Here is a 14,562-nt window from a genome sequence, read left to right as displayed (position 1 = left end):
GGTTGTTGAACTAGGCCTACCTTCCTGCTCTTCTACTCCCATAGAAATCTGTGTACCATCTTTGGTCCCATGGCTATCAACCACTGTACCTCAAGGAGGTGGACATTGGTCAGGGAAGAGAGTCTAGAAATATTTGCCACTATTCTCTTGTTCTGTCTGGCTCCTTGCCCTCAGGCATTCTGGCTAGAATGTGCCATACACACAATCTTCCCTCAGCAGAATATGGGTCACTGTGAGCTCAACTTTGTGAATAATTGTGAGGTGCTGGTTTTTTCTTTTTTTTCCAAGCCTGCCATCTCAAAAAATGCTTAATGACTTCATTCATGTAGATATAATTCATCAGGATCCTAAAATTTAAGGGGGAAATGATGATTTGTAATGACAAGCAGATAGACTATTTAAAAATCAGGGCTCACCCAAAATAGCCAGAACATATGATCGACATCTGGAAAACATCTGCATGAATGGTGTGGTCACAACAGATACCAGAGAAATGGAAATTTTAAGAACTCAACTGAGGGTTTCTGGGTCCTAAGAACGCTAAAAGTCCTCCTGGATTATATAGCAACCTTATATTCAAGGGGATTTTTTTTAAAAAAGCAAAGCACTTTTACTGTAAAATAGAATGCAGACACAACCAAACAAATGTATGACTCAATGACTTATTTTAAGCCAAACATTCTTGTAACCACCAGCCAAGGTCAAGGCACCCTAGAAACCCCTTCATGTTTTCCATCCAAACCACATCACCCCCCTTCCCGCTATGTAATCATGAGCCTGACTTCTCCGCTAATCATACACACACAAATAGTTTTATCAACCAATTGTACATCCCTACATACTATAGTTTAGTTTGCCTTTTAAAAACATTTTAAATGTCTTCTAAGTCACTTTTAACGTATTTCCCCCTTCCATTTCTTTCTTTTCTTTTTTTTTTTTTAAAGATTTTATTCATTCATTCATTCAAGACACAGAAAGAGAGAGGCAGAGACATAGGCAGAAGGAGAAACTCAGGGGGCCCGATGTGGGCCTCGATCCTGGGACCCCGGCATCGCAACCTGAGCCTAAGGCAGATGCTCAACCACTGAGCCACCCAGGCATCCATTTTTCTTTTCCCTACAGTCTAGCTGTTGAAAGGCCTAACCCACTTTGTTCTGGAGAGTTTCCCATAGTCAGGATTTTGCCTATTTATACTCCTGGCACTGTTCATTTTCCTCGGCCCTCTATCTGAGGAGGTTTTGGCTGCACAAAGGAGGAATGGCAAACATGACCACCTCACCAGCTCATCTGTGGTCCTTTCCCAGAAATCTTGTGAATGAGGCTGGTGCATATTTAGCTCTCCATGACTGTGGGGGCACCCACTTCCTCAGCCTGGTCCCTTGGGTTCCCATCCAGGGTCCCCCACCCCATTCCAGGGCCAGGGGATCTTGCACCTGGCCACAGTTTCCTGGCTTCAGTGAGCTTAGGGAAGCAGCCAGTGCTCTCCACTAAAGATGTACAGCCTGCCTGAGATGGAGCCTGTCTTCCAGCAAAAGAGCTTTTCAGCAGGCCAGGAAACCTCTGCCTGTGGTAATGCCTCTGGCAAATTGCTTCATAGGTGAGCCTGTGTCTGATGAAACGCAGGTGATTGTCCAGAAGCATTCTGTGCCTCATTCTTCTACTACACTGTCCTGGATGGGCCTGCAGCATGGGCTGGGCTGCTCCAGGCAGCAAAGGGAGCTCCTACTCCAGTATTGCCTTCTGGCTTGGGCTCTATGCTTTGGAATGTGCCGTGTCACCACACTAGCACACTAGAGTTTGCAGGGGCATCTCCACCCTGGGATCCAGTGGTCAGTGTTGGCATAGTCCTGAGCCCTGAACTGTGCCCTTCTTGGGACAGGCACTTGCATGACTAATACTGTTCAGGCCCTGGGGAAATCCTTCTGCACAGCGCTTGCTCTGTGTTCTCAAACAAAAGGCGGCTATTTATGGATGCTGTGAAGGTTTATGGGTTGTGCCTTCTCTGATCTTGGAGATGGCCACAGCTTTGGAGTAAGGGGGAAATGTGAACAGCAGAGGCTTACAAGAAAGAAAAGACAAATTAACTCGGCAGACCCTTCCTTCCAGATAGCAAGAATGCAAGAGTTACACTTAACCGAGTATCATTTCCCACTGATGCTACACGTCTATACTCTTGTTTCTCTTTGTGTTCAAAATTGTGGATCCAGAGGGACCACATAAGGAATGCCATGAAACATTAAACAATTAATATTACTCTTAAATATATATGCATATCCATAAACATGTACACTCCTTTTTAAAAATATTTATTTATTAGGGAGTGTGTGTGTGGGGGGGAGAGAGAGAGAGAGAAAGAGAGAGAGAGAGAATCTTCAAGCAGACTCCCTGCTGAGCTTGGAGCCTGATGGGGAGCTTGATCTCACAACCCTGAAATCATGACCTGAAATGAAACCAAGGGTTGGACATTTAACCGACTGCCCTGTAAACATACACACTCTTAATGTACAGGAAGCATGATACTAGTTCTCTACAATGGTGCTTAGAGGGACATTGGACACTAATAATGCAAAAAGTTGTATATTTATAAAAACATTTAATAAGACTTCATTAAAAATTCAAATTAGTGAGGCGCCTGGCTGGCTCAAGTAGGAAGAACATGCATCTCTTGATCTCGGGATCATGAGTTTGAATCCCACATTGGGTGTAGAGCTCACTAAAAAAATAATAAACTATTAAAATTAAAAATTTATAGTATTAAAATTCCAGCATGATTTAAATCACTTTGACTTCAAATTCTGATGTATACATTTTATTTTATTTTAAAATTTTTATTTATTTATTCATGAGAGACAGGGAGAGAGAGAGAGAGAGAGAGTGAGGCAGAGACACAGGCAGAGGGAGAAGCAGGCTCCATGCAGGGAGCCCGACATGGGACTCGATCCTGGGTCTTCAGGATCAGGCCCTGGGCTGAAGGCGGTGCTAAACCGCTGAGCCACCAGGGCTGCCCTGATGTATACATTTTAAATAAACATGCAATATGGGGGCCTGCATCTGTCCTCTTGCCCTTGAGCTTGCAAATCTGGGGACTGGGCCAGACCTCGTAGCTCTTGAACTCCAAGCTGTCAGGCAGCTCAGAGTAACATCCCAGCAGCCCTTGCTAATTGCAGACTTCTGTCTTTAAAGCTTAAGTCTTGAGCCATTCTGCTTTGAGAATGCCATTTTTCTTTCTCTTTTTTCTTTTTGCCTATTTCTAATCTTTCCATCATGGACATGGATTACTTGATTACAGTTGTAAAAACCTTCGACTGTTTGTGGTAGCCTAGAATAGTAAGATATCAGGATTCTTCTCTCATACTATTCTGTTGTTTCCAAATTCTCTACATTTCTGTTTTTAAGATTTTATTTATTTATTTATTTTAGAGAGAGAGAGAGAGAGAGCGAGCACACGTGTGAGTTAGGGGAGGGGCAGAAGGAGAAGGACAAGGAGACTCCATGCTGAGCACAGAGCCCTACGTGGGGCTTGATTTCATGACTCTGAGATCATGATCTGAGCCGAAATCAAGAGTCAACTGCTTAACCTACTGAACCACCCAAGTGACCCTAGAAATTCTCTACATTTCTAAATTTTCAAATTTTCCAAATTACTTTTATAACCTGAGAAGAATTAAAAGGAAAGAGAAAGATAGACTTCTGGTGTTGAGCAGGGTATAAGTCTTTTTGATCAGGAATCTGACTTGTATAAACCCAAATAAATGTTAAGATGTTTGATTCACTTATTCAGTGGCTATTGATCAAGTGCCTACTCTGTGCTAGGCACCATTCTGGGAGTTGAGGATCCAACAGCAAATCTTTCATTCTGTGAAACAAAACATAAAAAGTTCCTCATGAGAAAATGAGTGAAAATATCAGTGAGGGTGACAAAACATGAGAGACACTTAACTCTGGGAAATGAACAAGGGGTAGTGGAAGGGGAGGTGAGCGGGGGGTTGGGGTGACTGGGTGATGGGCACTGAGGGGCACTTGGCGGGATGAGCATTGGGTGTATGCTATATGTTGGCAAATTGAACTCCAATAAAAAAAATTAAAAAAAAATTTCCTCATGAAAAAAAAAAAAAGCCACAATGAACTGTAGGGTTGATGAAGCCAAATGGATGAGGGTTGGGAATGAGGAGAGGCAGAACAGGAGGTACACTTAACTGAATTGATTTCAGGATTGGTTTATTTTGTCCTGCACCTGAGTCTCCCTACCTATGAAATGTCATCAGTATTCTGTACACAAGCTTATGCGACAAACCTTATTTTAAATGGATAATTAGGGAAGCCTGAGTGGCTCAGCAGTTTAGCGCCGCCTTCAGCCCAGGGCCTGATCCTGGAGACCTGGGATCGAGTCCCACGTTGGGCTCCCTGCATGGAGCCTGCCTCTCTCTCTGCCTGTGTCTCTGTCTCTCTCTCTCTCTGTGTCTCTCATGAATAAATAAATAAAATCTTTAAAAAAATTAAAAAATAAATGGATAATTAGTAATTATTCCAATGAAATGGATGTAACTATTTATTTATTTATTTATTTATTTATTTATTTATTTATTATTTAAAAAAATTCCAGTATTGGGCACCTGCCTGGCTCAATCAGGGGAGTGTGAGACTTTTGATCTCAGGGTTGTGGGTTCAAGCCCCACATTGGGTGTAGGGATTGCTTAAAAATAAAATCTCTTAAGGGTACCTGGGTGGCTCAGTAGGTTGGGTTTCTGCCTTTGGCTCAGGTCATGATCCTAGGGTCCTGGGAACGAGCCCCGAGTTGGTCTCCCTGCTCAGCGGGGAGTCTGCTTCTGCCTCTCCTGCTTGTGCTCTCTCAAATAAATAAATAAAATCTTTAAAAATACATAATTTATATTTTTAAAAAGATTTTGTTTAAGAAGGGGAGAGAGAGTGAGAGCGATTGAGAGTGCAGAGTAGGCAGAGGGAGAAGCAGTCTCCCCACTGAGTAGGGAGCCTGGTGTGGGGCTAGATCCCAGGATGCTGGGATCATTACCTGAACTAAAGGCAGACTCTTACCGAACTGAGCCAGCTAGGCACCCCAAAAATAAATATTTTTTTAAGAGCTCAATTAAAAAAAAAGATTTTGTTTATTCATTTGGCAGAAAACAAGAGCACAAGCAGGGGAAGCAGTAGGCAGAGGGAGACTGAGAAGCAGGTTCCCTGCCAAGCAAGGAACCCAATGTGGGGCTTCATCCCAGGACCATGGGATAATGACCTGAGCCAAAGGTAGATGCTTAACTGACTGAGCAACCCAGGGGCTCTCCACAAAATAAAATCTTTTTAAAAATTTCCAGTATAATTAACATAGTGTTATATTGCTCTCAGGTGTACAATATAGTGATCCACCAATTCTGTAAATTACTCAGTGCTTATCATGGTGAGTGCTCTTTTTTAAACCTTTTTTTTTTAATTTTGGTTTTTAAATTTTTTTTTAGATTTTATTTATTTATTCATGAGAGACACGGAGAGAGGCAGAGATATAGGCAGAGAGAGAAGCAGGCTCCATGCAGGGAGCCTGATGTGGGACTCAAGGATCACACCCGGGCCAAAGGCAGGCACTCAACTGCTGAGCCACCCAGGCATCCCAGGTTTTTAAATTTTTAAATAGGCTCCATGCCCAGGATGGAACACAATGTGGGGCTTGAACTCATGACCCTGAGATCAAGACCTGAGCTGAGATGAAGAGTTGGATGCTTAACTGACAGCCTGGTGCCCCATGGTAGGTGTACTTGTAATCCCCTTCACTTATTTTACATATCCTACACCCTCTTCCCCTCTCGTAACCATCAATTTGTTCTCTATAGTTAAGAGTTTGTTTTGGGATCCCTGGGTGGCGCAGCGGTTTGGCGCCTGCCTTTGGCCCAGGGCGCGATCCTGGAGACCCAGGATCGAATCCCACATCAGGCTCCCGGTGCATGGAGCCTGCTTCTCCCTCTGCCTGTGTCTCTGCCTCTCTCTCTCTCTCTCTCTGTGATGATCATAAATAAATAAAAAATTAAAAAAAAAAAAGAGTTTGTTTTTTGGTTTGTCTTTTTTGTTTGTTTGGTTTTGTTTCTTAAATTCCACATAGAATGAGGTCATATGGTATTTGTCTTTCTCTGACTTATTTCACTTAGCATCATACCCTCTAGCTCCATCCATGTTGTTGCAAATGACAAAATTTCATTCTTTTTTTTTCATTCTTTTTTTTATGGCTGAGCAATACTCCATTGTGTATATATACCACATATTCCTTATCCATTCATCTATTGATAGACACTCAGGTTGCTTTTATATCTTGGCTATTGTAAATAATGGTGTAATAAACATAAAAGTGCATATATCCTTTTGAATTAGTGTTTTGTTTTCTTTGGGTAAATAACCAGTAGTGGAATTATTGGATTGTATGGTAATTCTATTTTAAATTTTTTTAAAAGAAAATACCATACAATTTTTCATAGTAGCTTAACCAGCTTACATTCCCACCAACATTGCACAAGGGTTCCTTTTTCTCCATATCTTTGCCAACACCTGTTGTTTCTTGTGTTGTTGATTTTGACCATTCTGACAGGTGTGAGGTGATATCTCATTGGGGTTTTGATTTGTATTTTCCTGATGATCAGTGATGTTGAGCATCCTTTCATGTGTCTGTTGGCTATCTGTATGCCTTCTTTGGAGAAACATCTGTTCATGTCCTCTGGCCATTTTAAAATTGGATTTTCTTTTTGGTGTTGAGTTATATAAGTTCTTTATGTATTTTGGATATTAACCCCTTATTGGATATGTCATTTACAAATATATTCTGCCATTTAGTGGATTGTCTTTTGTTTGTTGATGGTTTTTTTTCACTGTGTGAAAGCTTCTTATTTTTATGTAGTCCTAATTGCTTAATTTTGTTCTTGTTTCCCTTGCCAATGGAGGCATATCTAGAAAAATAATTCTATGGCTAATGTCAAAGAGATTACTGCCTGTGTTTTCTTCTAAGAATTTTATGATTTCAGGTCTCACATTTAGGTCTTTAATCCATTTTGAGTTTATTTTGTGTATGATGTAAGAAAGTGTCCAGTTTCATTCTTCTGCATGTAGCTGTCCAGTTTTCCCAACACCATTTGTTGAAGAGACTTTTTCCCATACTATATTCTTGCTTGTTTTGTCATAGGTTAATTAACTATATAATCATGACTTTATATCTATATTCTGGGCTCATTCTGTTTCATTGATCTATATCTCTGTTTTTTAGAGATTTTATTTATTGATTGATTTTTTAATAGATTTTATTTATTTATTCATGAGAGACACACAGAGAGGCAGAGACATAGACAGAGAGAGAAGCAGGTTCCATGCAGGAAGCCTGATGTGGGACTCGATCCTGGGACTCTGGGATCATGCCCTGAGCCAAAGGCAGATGCTCAACTGCTGAGCCATCCAGGCGTCCCAGATTGATTGATTGATTGATTGAGTGTGAGTTGGGGAAGGGGTAGAGGGAGAGGGAGAGAGAATTCCAAACAGACTCCAAGCTGAGCATGGTGCCCGATGCAGGGCTTGATCTTATGACCCTTGATCATGACCTGAATTAAAATCAAGAGTCAAACACCTAACTGACTGAGCCACCCAGGCATCCCATGTGTCTATTTTTGTGCTGGTACCATACTGTTCTGATTACTATAGTTTTGTAGTATATCTTGAAATCTGGGATTGTGATACCTCTAACTTTATTCTTCTTTTCAAAAAACTACTTTTGCTATTCTGATTCCATCAAATTTTTAGGATGATTTATTCTAGTCCTATGAAAAATGCTGTTGGTATTTTGATAGGGATTGCATTAAATCTGCAGATTGCTTTGGGTAGTGTGGACATTTTAACAATATTAGTTCTCCCAGTCCATGAACATGGAGTATCTTTCCATTTGTTTGTGTCCTCTTCAATTTCTTTTATTTATTTTAAAAATATTTTATTTATTTATTCATGAGAGACACACACAGAGAGAGGCAGAGACATAGGCAGAGGGAGAAGCAGGCTCCCTGCAGGGAGCCTGATGTGGGACTCAATCCCAGGACCCTGGGATCACGACCTGAGCTGAAGGCAGATGTTCAACCACTGAGCCACCCAGGCACTTCTATCCTTTTCAATTTCTTTCATCAGTGTTTTATGGTTTTCAGAATACAGGTCTTTCACCTCCTTGGTTAAGTTTATTCCTAGGTATTTTATTCTTTTTGGTGTACTTACTTATCTTTTGTTTTTAAAGATTCTATTTTTAAGTAATCTCTATGCCCAACACAGGACTTGAAGTCATAACCCTGAGATCAAGAGTTGTATGCTCCACTGACTGAACCAGCCAGGTACCCCTCTTTTTGGTGCACTTATAAATGGGATTTTTTTCATTTCTCTTTCTGCTACTTCATTATGAGTGTATAGAAATGCAACAGATTTCTGTATATTGATTTTGTATCTTGTGACTTTACTGAACTAATTTATCAGTTTTAGTAGTTTGTTTAGTGGAGTCTTTAGGGTTTTCTATATATAGTATGTCATCTGCAAATAGTGAAAGTTTTATGTCTTCCTTACCAATTGGATGCCTTTTATTTCTCTTTCTTATATGATTACTGTGGCTAGGACTTCAGTACTATATTGAATAAAAGGAGTGAGATAGACATCCTTGTCTTGTTCCTGATCTTAAAAGAAGAGCTGTCAGTTTTTCACCATTGAGTATGATGATATCTGTGGCTTTTTCATATATGGTCTTTATTTATTATGTTGAGGTATGTTCCTTCTTTTTTTCTTTTTTTTTTAAGATTTTATTTATTCATGACAGAGAGAGAGAGAGAGAGGCAGAGGGAGAAGCAGGTGAGAGAGAGAGAGAGAGAGGCAGAGGGAGAAGCAGGCTCCCTGTAGGGAGCCTGATGTGGGACTCGATCCTGGGACTCTGGGATTATGCCCTGAGCCAAGGGCAGATGCTCAACCACTGAGCCACACCCAGGTGTCCCGAGATATGTTCCTTCTAAACATACTTCATTGAGAGTTTTTATCATGAATGCATGTTACACTTTGCCAACTGCTTTTTCTGTATCTATTTAAATGATCATATGGTTCTTATTCTTTCTTTTATTGATATGATGTATCACATTTCTTCTTAAGATATTATTTTAAGTAGGGGTACCTGGGTGGCTCAGTTGGTTGAGCATCTGACTCTTGATTTTGGCTCAGGTCATGATCTCAGGGTCGTGGGATTGAGCCCTGTATCAGGCTCCACACTCAGCAGGGAGTTTTTAAAAAATATTTTATTTATTTATTTATTCAAGAGAGATAGAGAGAGACAGAGAGAGGCAGAGACACAGGCAGAGGGAGAAGCAGGCTCCATGCAGGGACCCTGATGTGGGACTTGATCCTGGGAATCCAGGATCATGCCTTGAGCCGAAGGCAGACACTCAACTGCTGAGCCACCCAGGCATCCCTCAGCAGGGAATTTGCTAGAGATTCTCTCCCTCTCTCTCTGCTTCTGCCTTCCTTGCTTGTGCTCTCTCTCTCTAAAAATAAAATCTTTTACAAAAAGATGTTATTTTAAGTAACCTCTTTAGCCAAAATGCGACTTGAACTCACAACTCTGAGATCAAGAGTTGCATGGTCCTCCTGACTGAGCCAGCCAGGTGCCCCTGATGTGATGTATCACATTGATTTACAAATATTGAACCACTAAAATAGAGTATTTTTGGGTGGGTTTTTATTTTTTAATTTTTTTGTATATTTTTTTATTGGAGTTCTATTTGCCAACATATAGCATAACACCCAATGCTCATCCTGTCATGTGCCCCCCCTCAGTGCCCATCACCCAGTCACCCCATTCCCACACCCACCTCCTCTTGGGTGGGTTTTTATAAAATATGAATCCCTTATGTTCAAAAATACATTTAAGGGGTGCCTGGCTGGCTCATTCAAAAGAGCATACAACTCTTGGGGCACCTGGGTGGCTTAGTCAGTTAAGTGTCTGCCTTGACTCAGGTAATGGTTTCGGGGTCCTGGGATCTAGCCCCCTGTCAGGCTCTCTGCTCAGTGAGGAGTCTGCTCCCTCTCCCTTTGCCCCTCTCCCAGCTTATGTTTTCTCTTTCTTTCTCAAATAAATAGATAAAATATTTAAAAAAAAGAGGATACAACTCTTGATCTTGAGGTTGTAAGTTTGAGTCCCACCTTGGGTGTGGAGATTACTAAAAAAATAAACTTAAAAAAATACATTTAAAAAGCTTCGATGAAAAAAAAAAAAGCTTCGATGAGAATGCATAATAATTGAAGTCAGCCTCTTTCATGGAAGCACAGGGTAGAAGACCAACAGCCACCTCCCTAGGTGAGAAGTCCTCTGCAGATTTTGTACTTATCAAGGATTTTAGCTTCTTGCTCAAGGAAATTGCAGAGAGGATTCTTTAATCCTCCTCAGCATGGGGACGGTGGTAAGGGTGTGAAGAGGCACACCCTGAGGAAGGCAGGAGAACTTGCTGCTGCTGAAGAGGGAAGGTTAAGGTGGAGATTACTTAGCTAGCTGGAAGAACAAAGTTCAGTCTAGGCTCCACACCCCTTCCTGGCCGGCTGCAAGCCCCTAGCCTCAGCATTCAAAATTAGAATATTTTATAAATTGGTCCCAAATTGAAGAGAGAAGGTCACTTCTGTTGGAGGGTGGAAAATGCACCCCCTAGTCAGGCTGGGGTTAGGGACTGTTGATAGAACAGCCCTTTCTGTCTCTACCTGGTGGAACAAAGGAAACAAGTCTTCAGTGAGGGAGACTTGCTACTTACCTGAGGCTTTGGTTGCGGTTGGCCCAACCAGCACTGGCTGTTTCCTGATTGACATTTAGCTTTAGCTCTTCAGCACTGTTGTTTCCTTGTGTTTGTAAAACTGGAGGGAGATTTGTCAAACTTCCTCTTGCCCAAGTTCTGGATGATTCCTTGCTTCTTGAATTTGCTTTCTTTTCTTTCTTTCTTCCTCCCTTTCTTTCCTTCAGATTTTATTTATTTATTCATGAGAAACACACAGAGAGAGGCAGAGACATAGGTAGAGGGAGAAGCAGGCTCCTTGCAGGGAGCCTGATGCGGGACTCCATCCCAAACCCCAGGATCACACCCTGAGCTGAAGGCAGATGCTCAACTGCTGAGCCACCCAAGCATCCCTTGAATTTGTTTTCATATGATCAGGTTCTCATAGCCAGTACCACCCTTAGATCTGGGCAAGAGGGGTCCCTGCTCCAGACCGTGCATTTCAGAAAGCACCACAGGTCACAAAGACACATTTATCAACAAACACATGGGCACCTCTGGGCTTAGAATCAGCTAGTCAGCATTGGCACTGCCCAGCCCAAGATCTTGAATGTCCACTCCTGTGACTGACAGGGTCTAGGCCCCAGGAAACACTGCTCCATGGGCATAGACCTGTGTCCTTCAAATAAAAGGCGACCAAGGCTACATGCTGTGGAGATCTAGAAGTTGTGCTGCAGATGCCAGAGGTAGTCAGGGTTTTGGAGTGTGAGGTAGAGGCTTTGAGGGACTGAAGTGCTTGAGAAGTGGCAGTATCAGACTTACCAACTCTTTCCTCTCAGAACTGTTCATGGTTCTGGAGGTTCTCATGAATGAAAGGGGTTTTCACAGCATGGCAGCTGAGGATCATTGGCAGTATTGAATCATATTTAAAAACATATAAACAGGGCAGCCCGGGTGGCTCAGCGGTTTAGTGCCGCTTTCAGCCCAGGGCGTGATCCTGGAGTTCTGGGATCGAGTCCCACGTCAGGCTCCCTGCATGGAGCCTGCTTCTCCCTCTGCCTGTGTCTCTGCCTCTCTCTCTGTCTCTCGTGAATAAATAAATAAAATATTTAAAATAAAAAAATATTTAAAAATATTTAAAAAACTAACAATATAAAAAACAATTTGTATTACTCTTTTAAAAAAGATTTTATTTATTTATTTATTTGAGAGAGAGTGCGTGTGCACGAGTTGAGGGAGAAGCAGAGGGAGAAGCAGAGGGAGAAGCAGAGGGAGAAGCAGGCTCCTCACTGAGCAGGGAGCCCGATGTGGGGCTTGATCCCAGGACCCTGAGACCATGACCTGAGCCGAAGGCAGATGCTTCACTGACTGAGCCACTCAGGTACCTCTTTATTATTCTTAATTTGCTATGTATGTGGGTTTGGACCTAATGTGTGCAATGTGATGCCATTTTTTAATTTTATTTACTCTTATAAGATATTTCTTAAGAATTAAATTTTCAAAAACTTACATGTTTTCCCAAATGTGATGGGTTTATTTTATTTTACTCTGATGCAAGACCAAAAATTTCACTTCAGCACAGAGACCAATATATTATTATTACTTTTTTAAAAAAGATTTTATTTTTTATTCATGAGAGACACACACACACAGAGAGAGAGAGAGAGAGAGAGAGAGAGGCAGAGACATAGGCAGAGGGAGAAGCAGGCTCCATGCATGTGGGACTCGACCCTGGGTCTCCAGGATCAGGCCCTGGGCTGAAGGCAGCGCTAAATCGCTGAGCCACCCAGGCTGCCCGAGACCAATATATTAAAATGTCATGAAAAAGTGGCTAAAAATAGATCTGCCCTACAACCCAGCAATTGCCCTGTTGGGGATTTACCCCAAAGATACAGATGCAATGAAACGCCGGGACACCTGCACCCCGATGTTTATAGCAGCAATGTCCACAATAGCCAAACTGTGGAAGGAGCCTCGGTGTCCACCGAAAGATGAATGGATAAAGAAGATGTGGTTTATGTATACAATGGAATATTCCTCAGCCATTAGACACGACGAATACCCACCATTTGCTTCGACATGGATGGAACTGGAGGGTATTATGCTGAGTGAAATAAGTCAATCGGAGAAAGACAAACATTATATGGTCTCATTCATTTGGGGAATATAAAAAATAGTGAAAGGGAATAAAGGGGAAAGGAGAAAAAATAAGTGGGAAATATCAGAAAGGGAGACAGAACATGGAAGACTCCTAACTCTGGGAAACGAACTAGGGGTGGTGGAAGGGGAGGAGGGCGGGGGGTGGGGGTGACTGGGTGGCGGGCACTGAGGTGGGCACTTGATGGGATGAGCACTGGGTGTTATTCTGTATGTTGGCAAATTGAACACCAATAAAAAAATTATTATTAAAAAAATAGAAATAATAAAAAAGAAAAAAGAAAAAAGAAAAAGTGGTGTGGGACATGCAGGATGTGATGTATAAGCTGGAAGGCTGGGTCATTTCCTTTGTAACGTGACACTGTATCGTGGCTGAGGAACACATTTAAAATCATATTTCGGAACTCACCTAAAATGTGGCACAAACATGACAACTTCCAGGCATGCCTTCAAGTATCTCCTGTAGGATGGACTTGTGATCTCTAGACTTCAGTGTGGGGAGGATTACAGTTCTTTGGAAGAATAAAAAGTGCATACTTTTAAATTTCACAGAAGAGTTTTAAGGCTAAAACAGTGGGTTCTCTTCACCTCCAGGAACAAATTGGATGCTTTACTCAAAACCACATTAAGCTTCTAGTTCAGGGGCACCTGGGTGACTCAGTGGTTGAGTGTCTGCCTTCGGTTCAGGTGGTGATCCTGGGGTCCTGGGATGGAGTCCTGCATTAGGCTCCCTGAGGGAAGCCTGCTTCTCCCTCTGCCTGTGTCTCTGCCTATCTCTAATGAATAAATAATCTTAAAAAAAAAACTTTCTAGTTCAAATCCCAACCCAACCTTGTGACCTCCTGCACTGAAGTTCTTTCTGTTGATTAAGGCTGATAGGGTCAGTTTGACTCCAGGCCGAAGAGTCGGAGTATAACCCAGTCTGATCAGACTGGCATTATTTACTTCAGCAGACAGAGAAGTTCTACAATCCAGCATGTATTTAGCAGCGATGCCAAAATGGGTATTATTACTGCTGGGCCTCTAAGCAAGGTTTATTGATGTTTCAATCTTCTCGTTAACCTTCTAATAGACAGACTCCAAATTCAGTGTCATCATTCACATGAGTGTGCAGCTGGAAGTCTGCAGCCTTGTAACCCAGGGCGAAATTGTTCTGTGACAGTTTGGATTTGGCTGTGTCAAAACTCATCTGATAGCCAGCAAGCCAGCCTTCAAAGGCTAACACAGCCCAGCCATAGATGGATGATCCAGAAAAATCTCTACCAACGTTACTGCCAAGACTGAAACAATCTCGTTTATAGGAGGCCTTCAATTTTCCACTCTTCTTTCCTGTGTTTGGTACAAATATAGTATCAAGAGTTTGTTTCAACTCTTCAGCCAACTTATTCTCCAAAGATATTTTTGTTGCAGGAGTATTATCTGTGTTCCATTTCTGGGTGAAGGTAAGTCTGTAGTTACAGACCTTATATTTGGTCTCTAGGTTGCCTGATGCTTTCCCTGTATCAGTGTAAGCATGACTAGAAGTAGAAAGTTCCACTCTACTACAAGACTTGGTTCTCAGATCTCTTTTGACTACTCTAAATCCATATCCTTCATTGAAGACATCCTTGGCGGTCTTTCCTAGGTCACGGTAAGTCAGTGCATTACACAT

General features: G+C 41.9%; 1 pseudogene; it reads right to left on the bottom strand.

The window, feature by feature from the left end:
• Positions 1-13,889: 13,889 nt before the first annotated feature.
• Positions 13,890-14,562, bottom strand: LOC144307805 (non-selective voltage-gated ion channel VDAC3 pseudogene; annotated as a pseudogene).

This window comes from Canis aureus, chromosome X, assembly GCF_053574225.1.
Source record: "Canis aureus isolate CA01 chromosome X, VMU_Caureus_v.1.0, whole genome shotgun sequence".
Classification (NCBI taxonomy): Eukaryota; Metazoa; Chordata; class Mammalia; order Carnivora; family Canidae; genus Canis; species Canis aureus.
The sequence above is the reverse complement of the archived record's forward strand: the minus strand, read 5'-3'. Positions and strand labels throughout refer to the sequence as shown.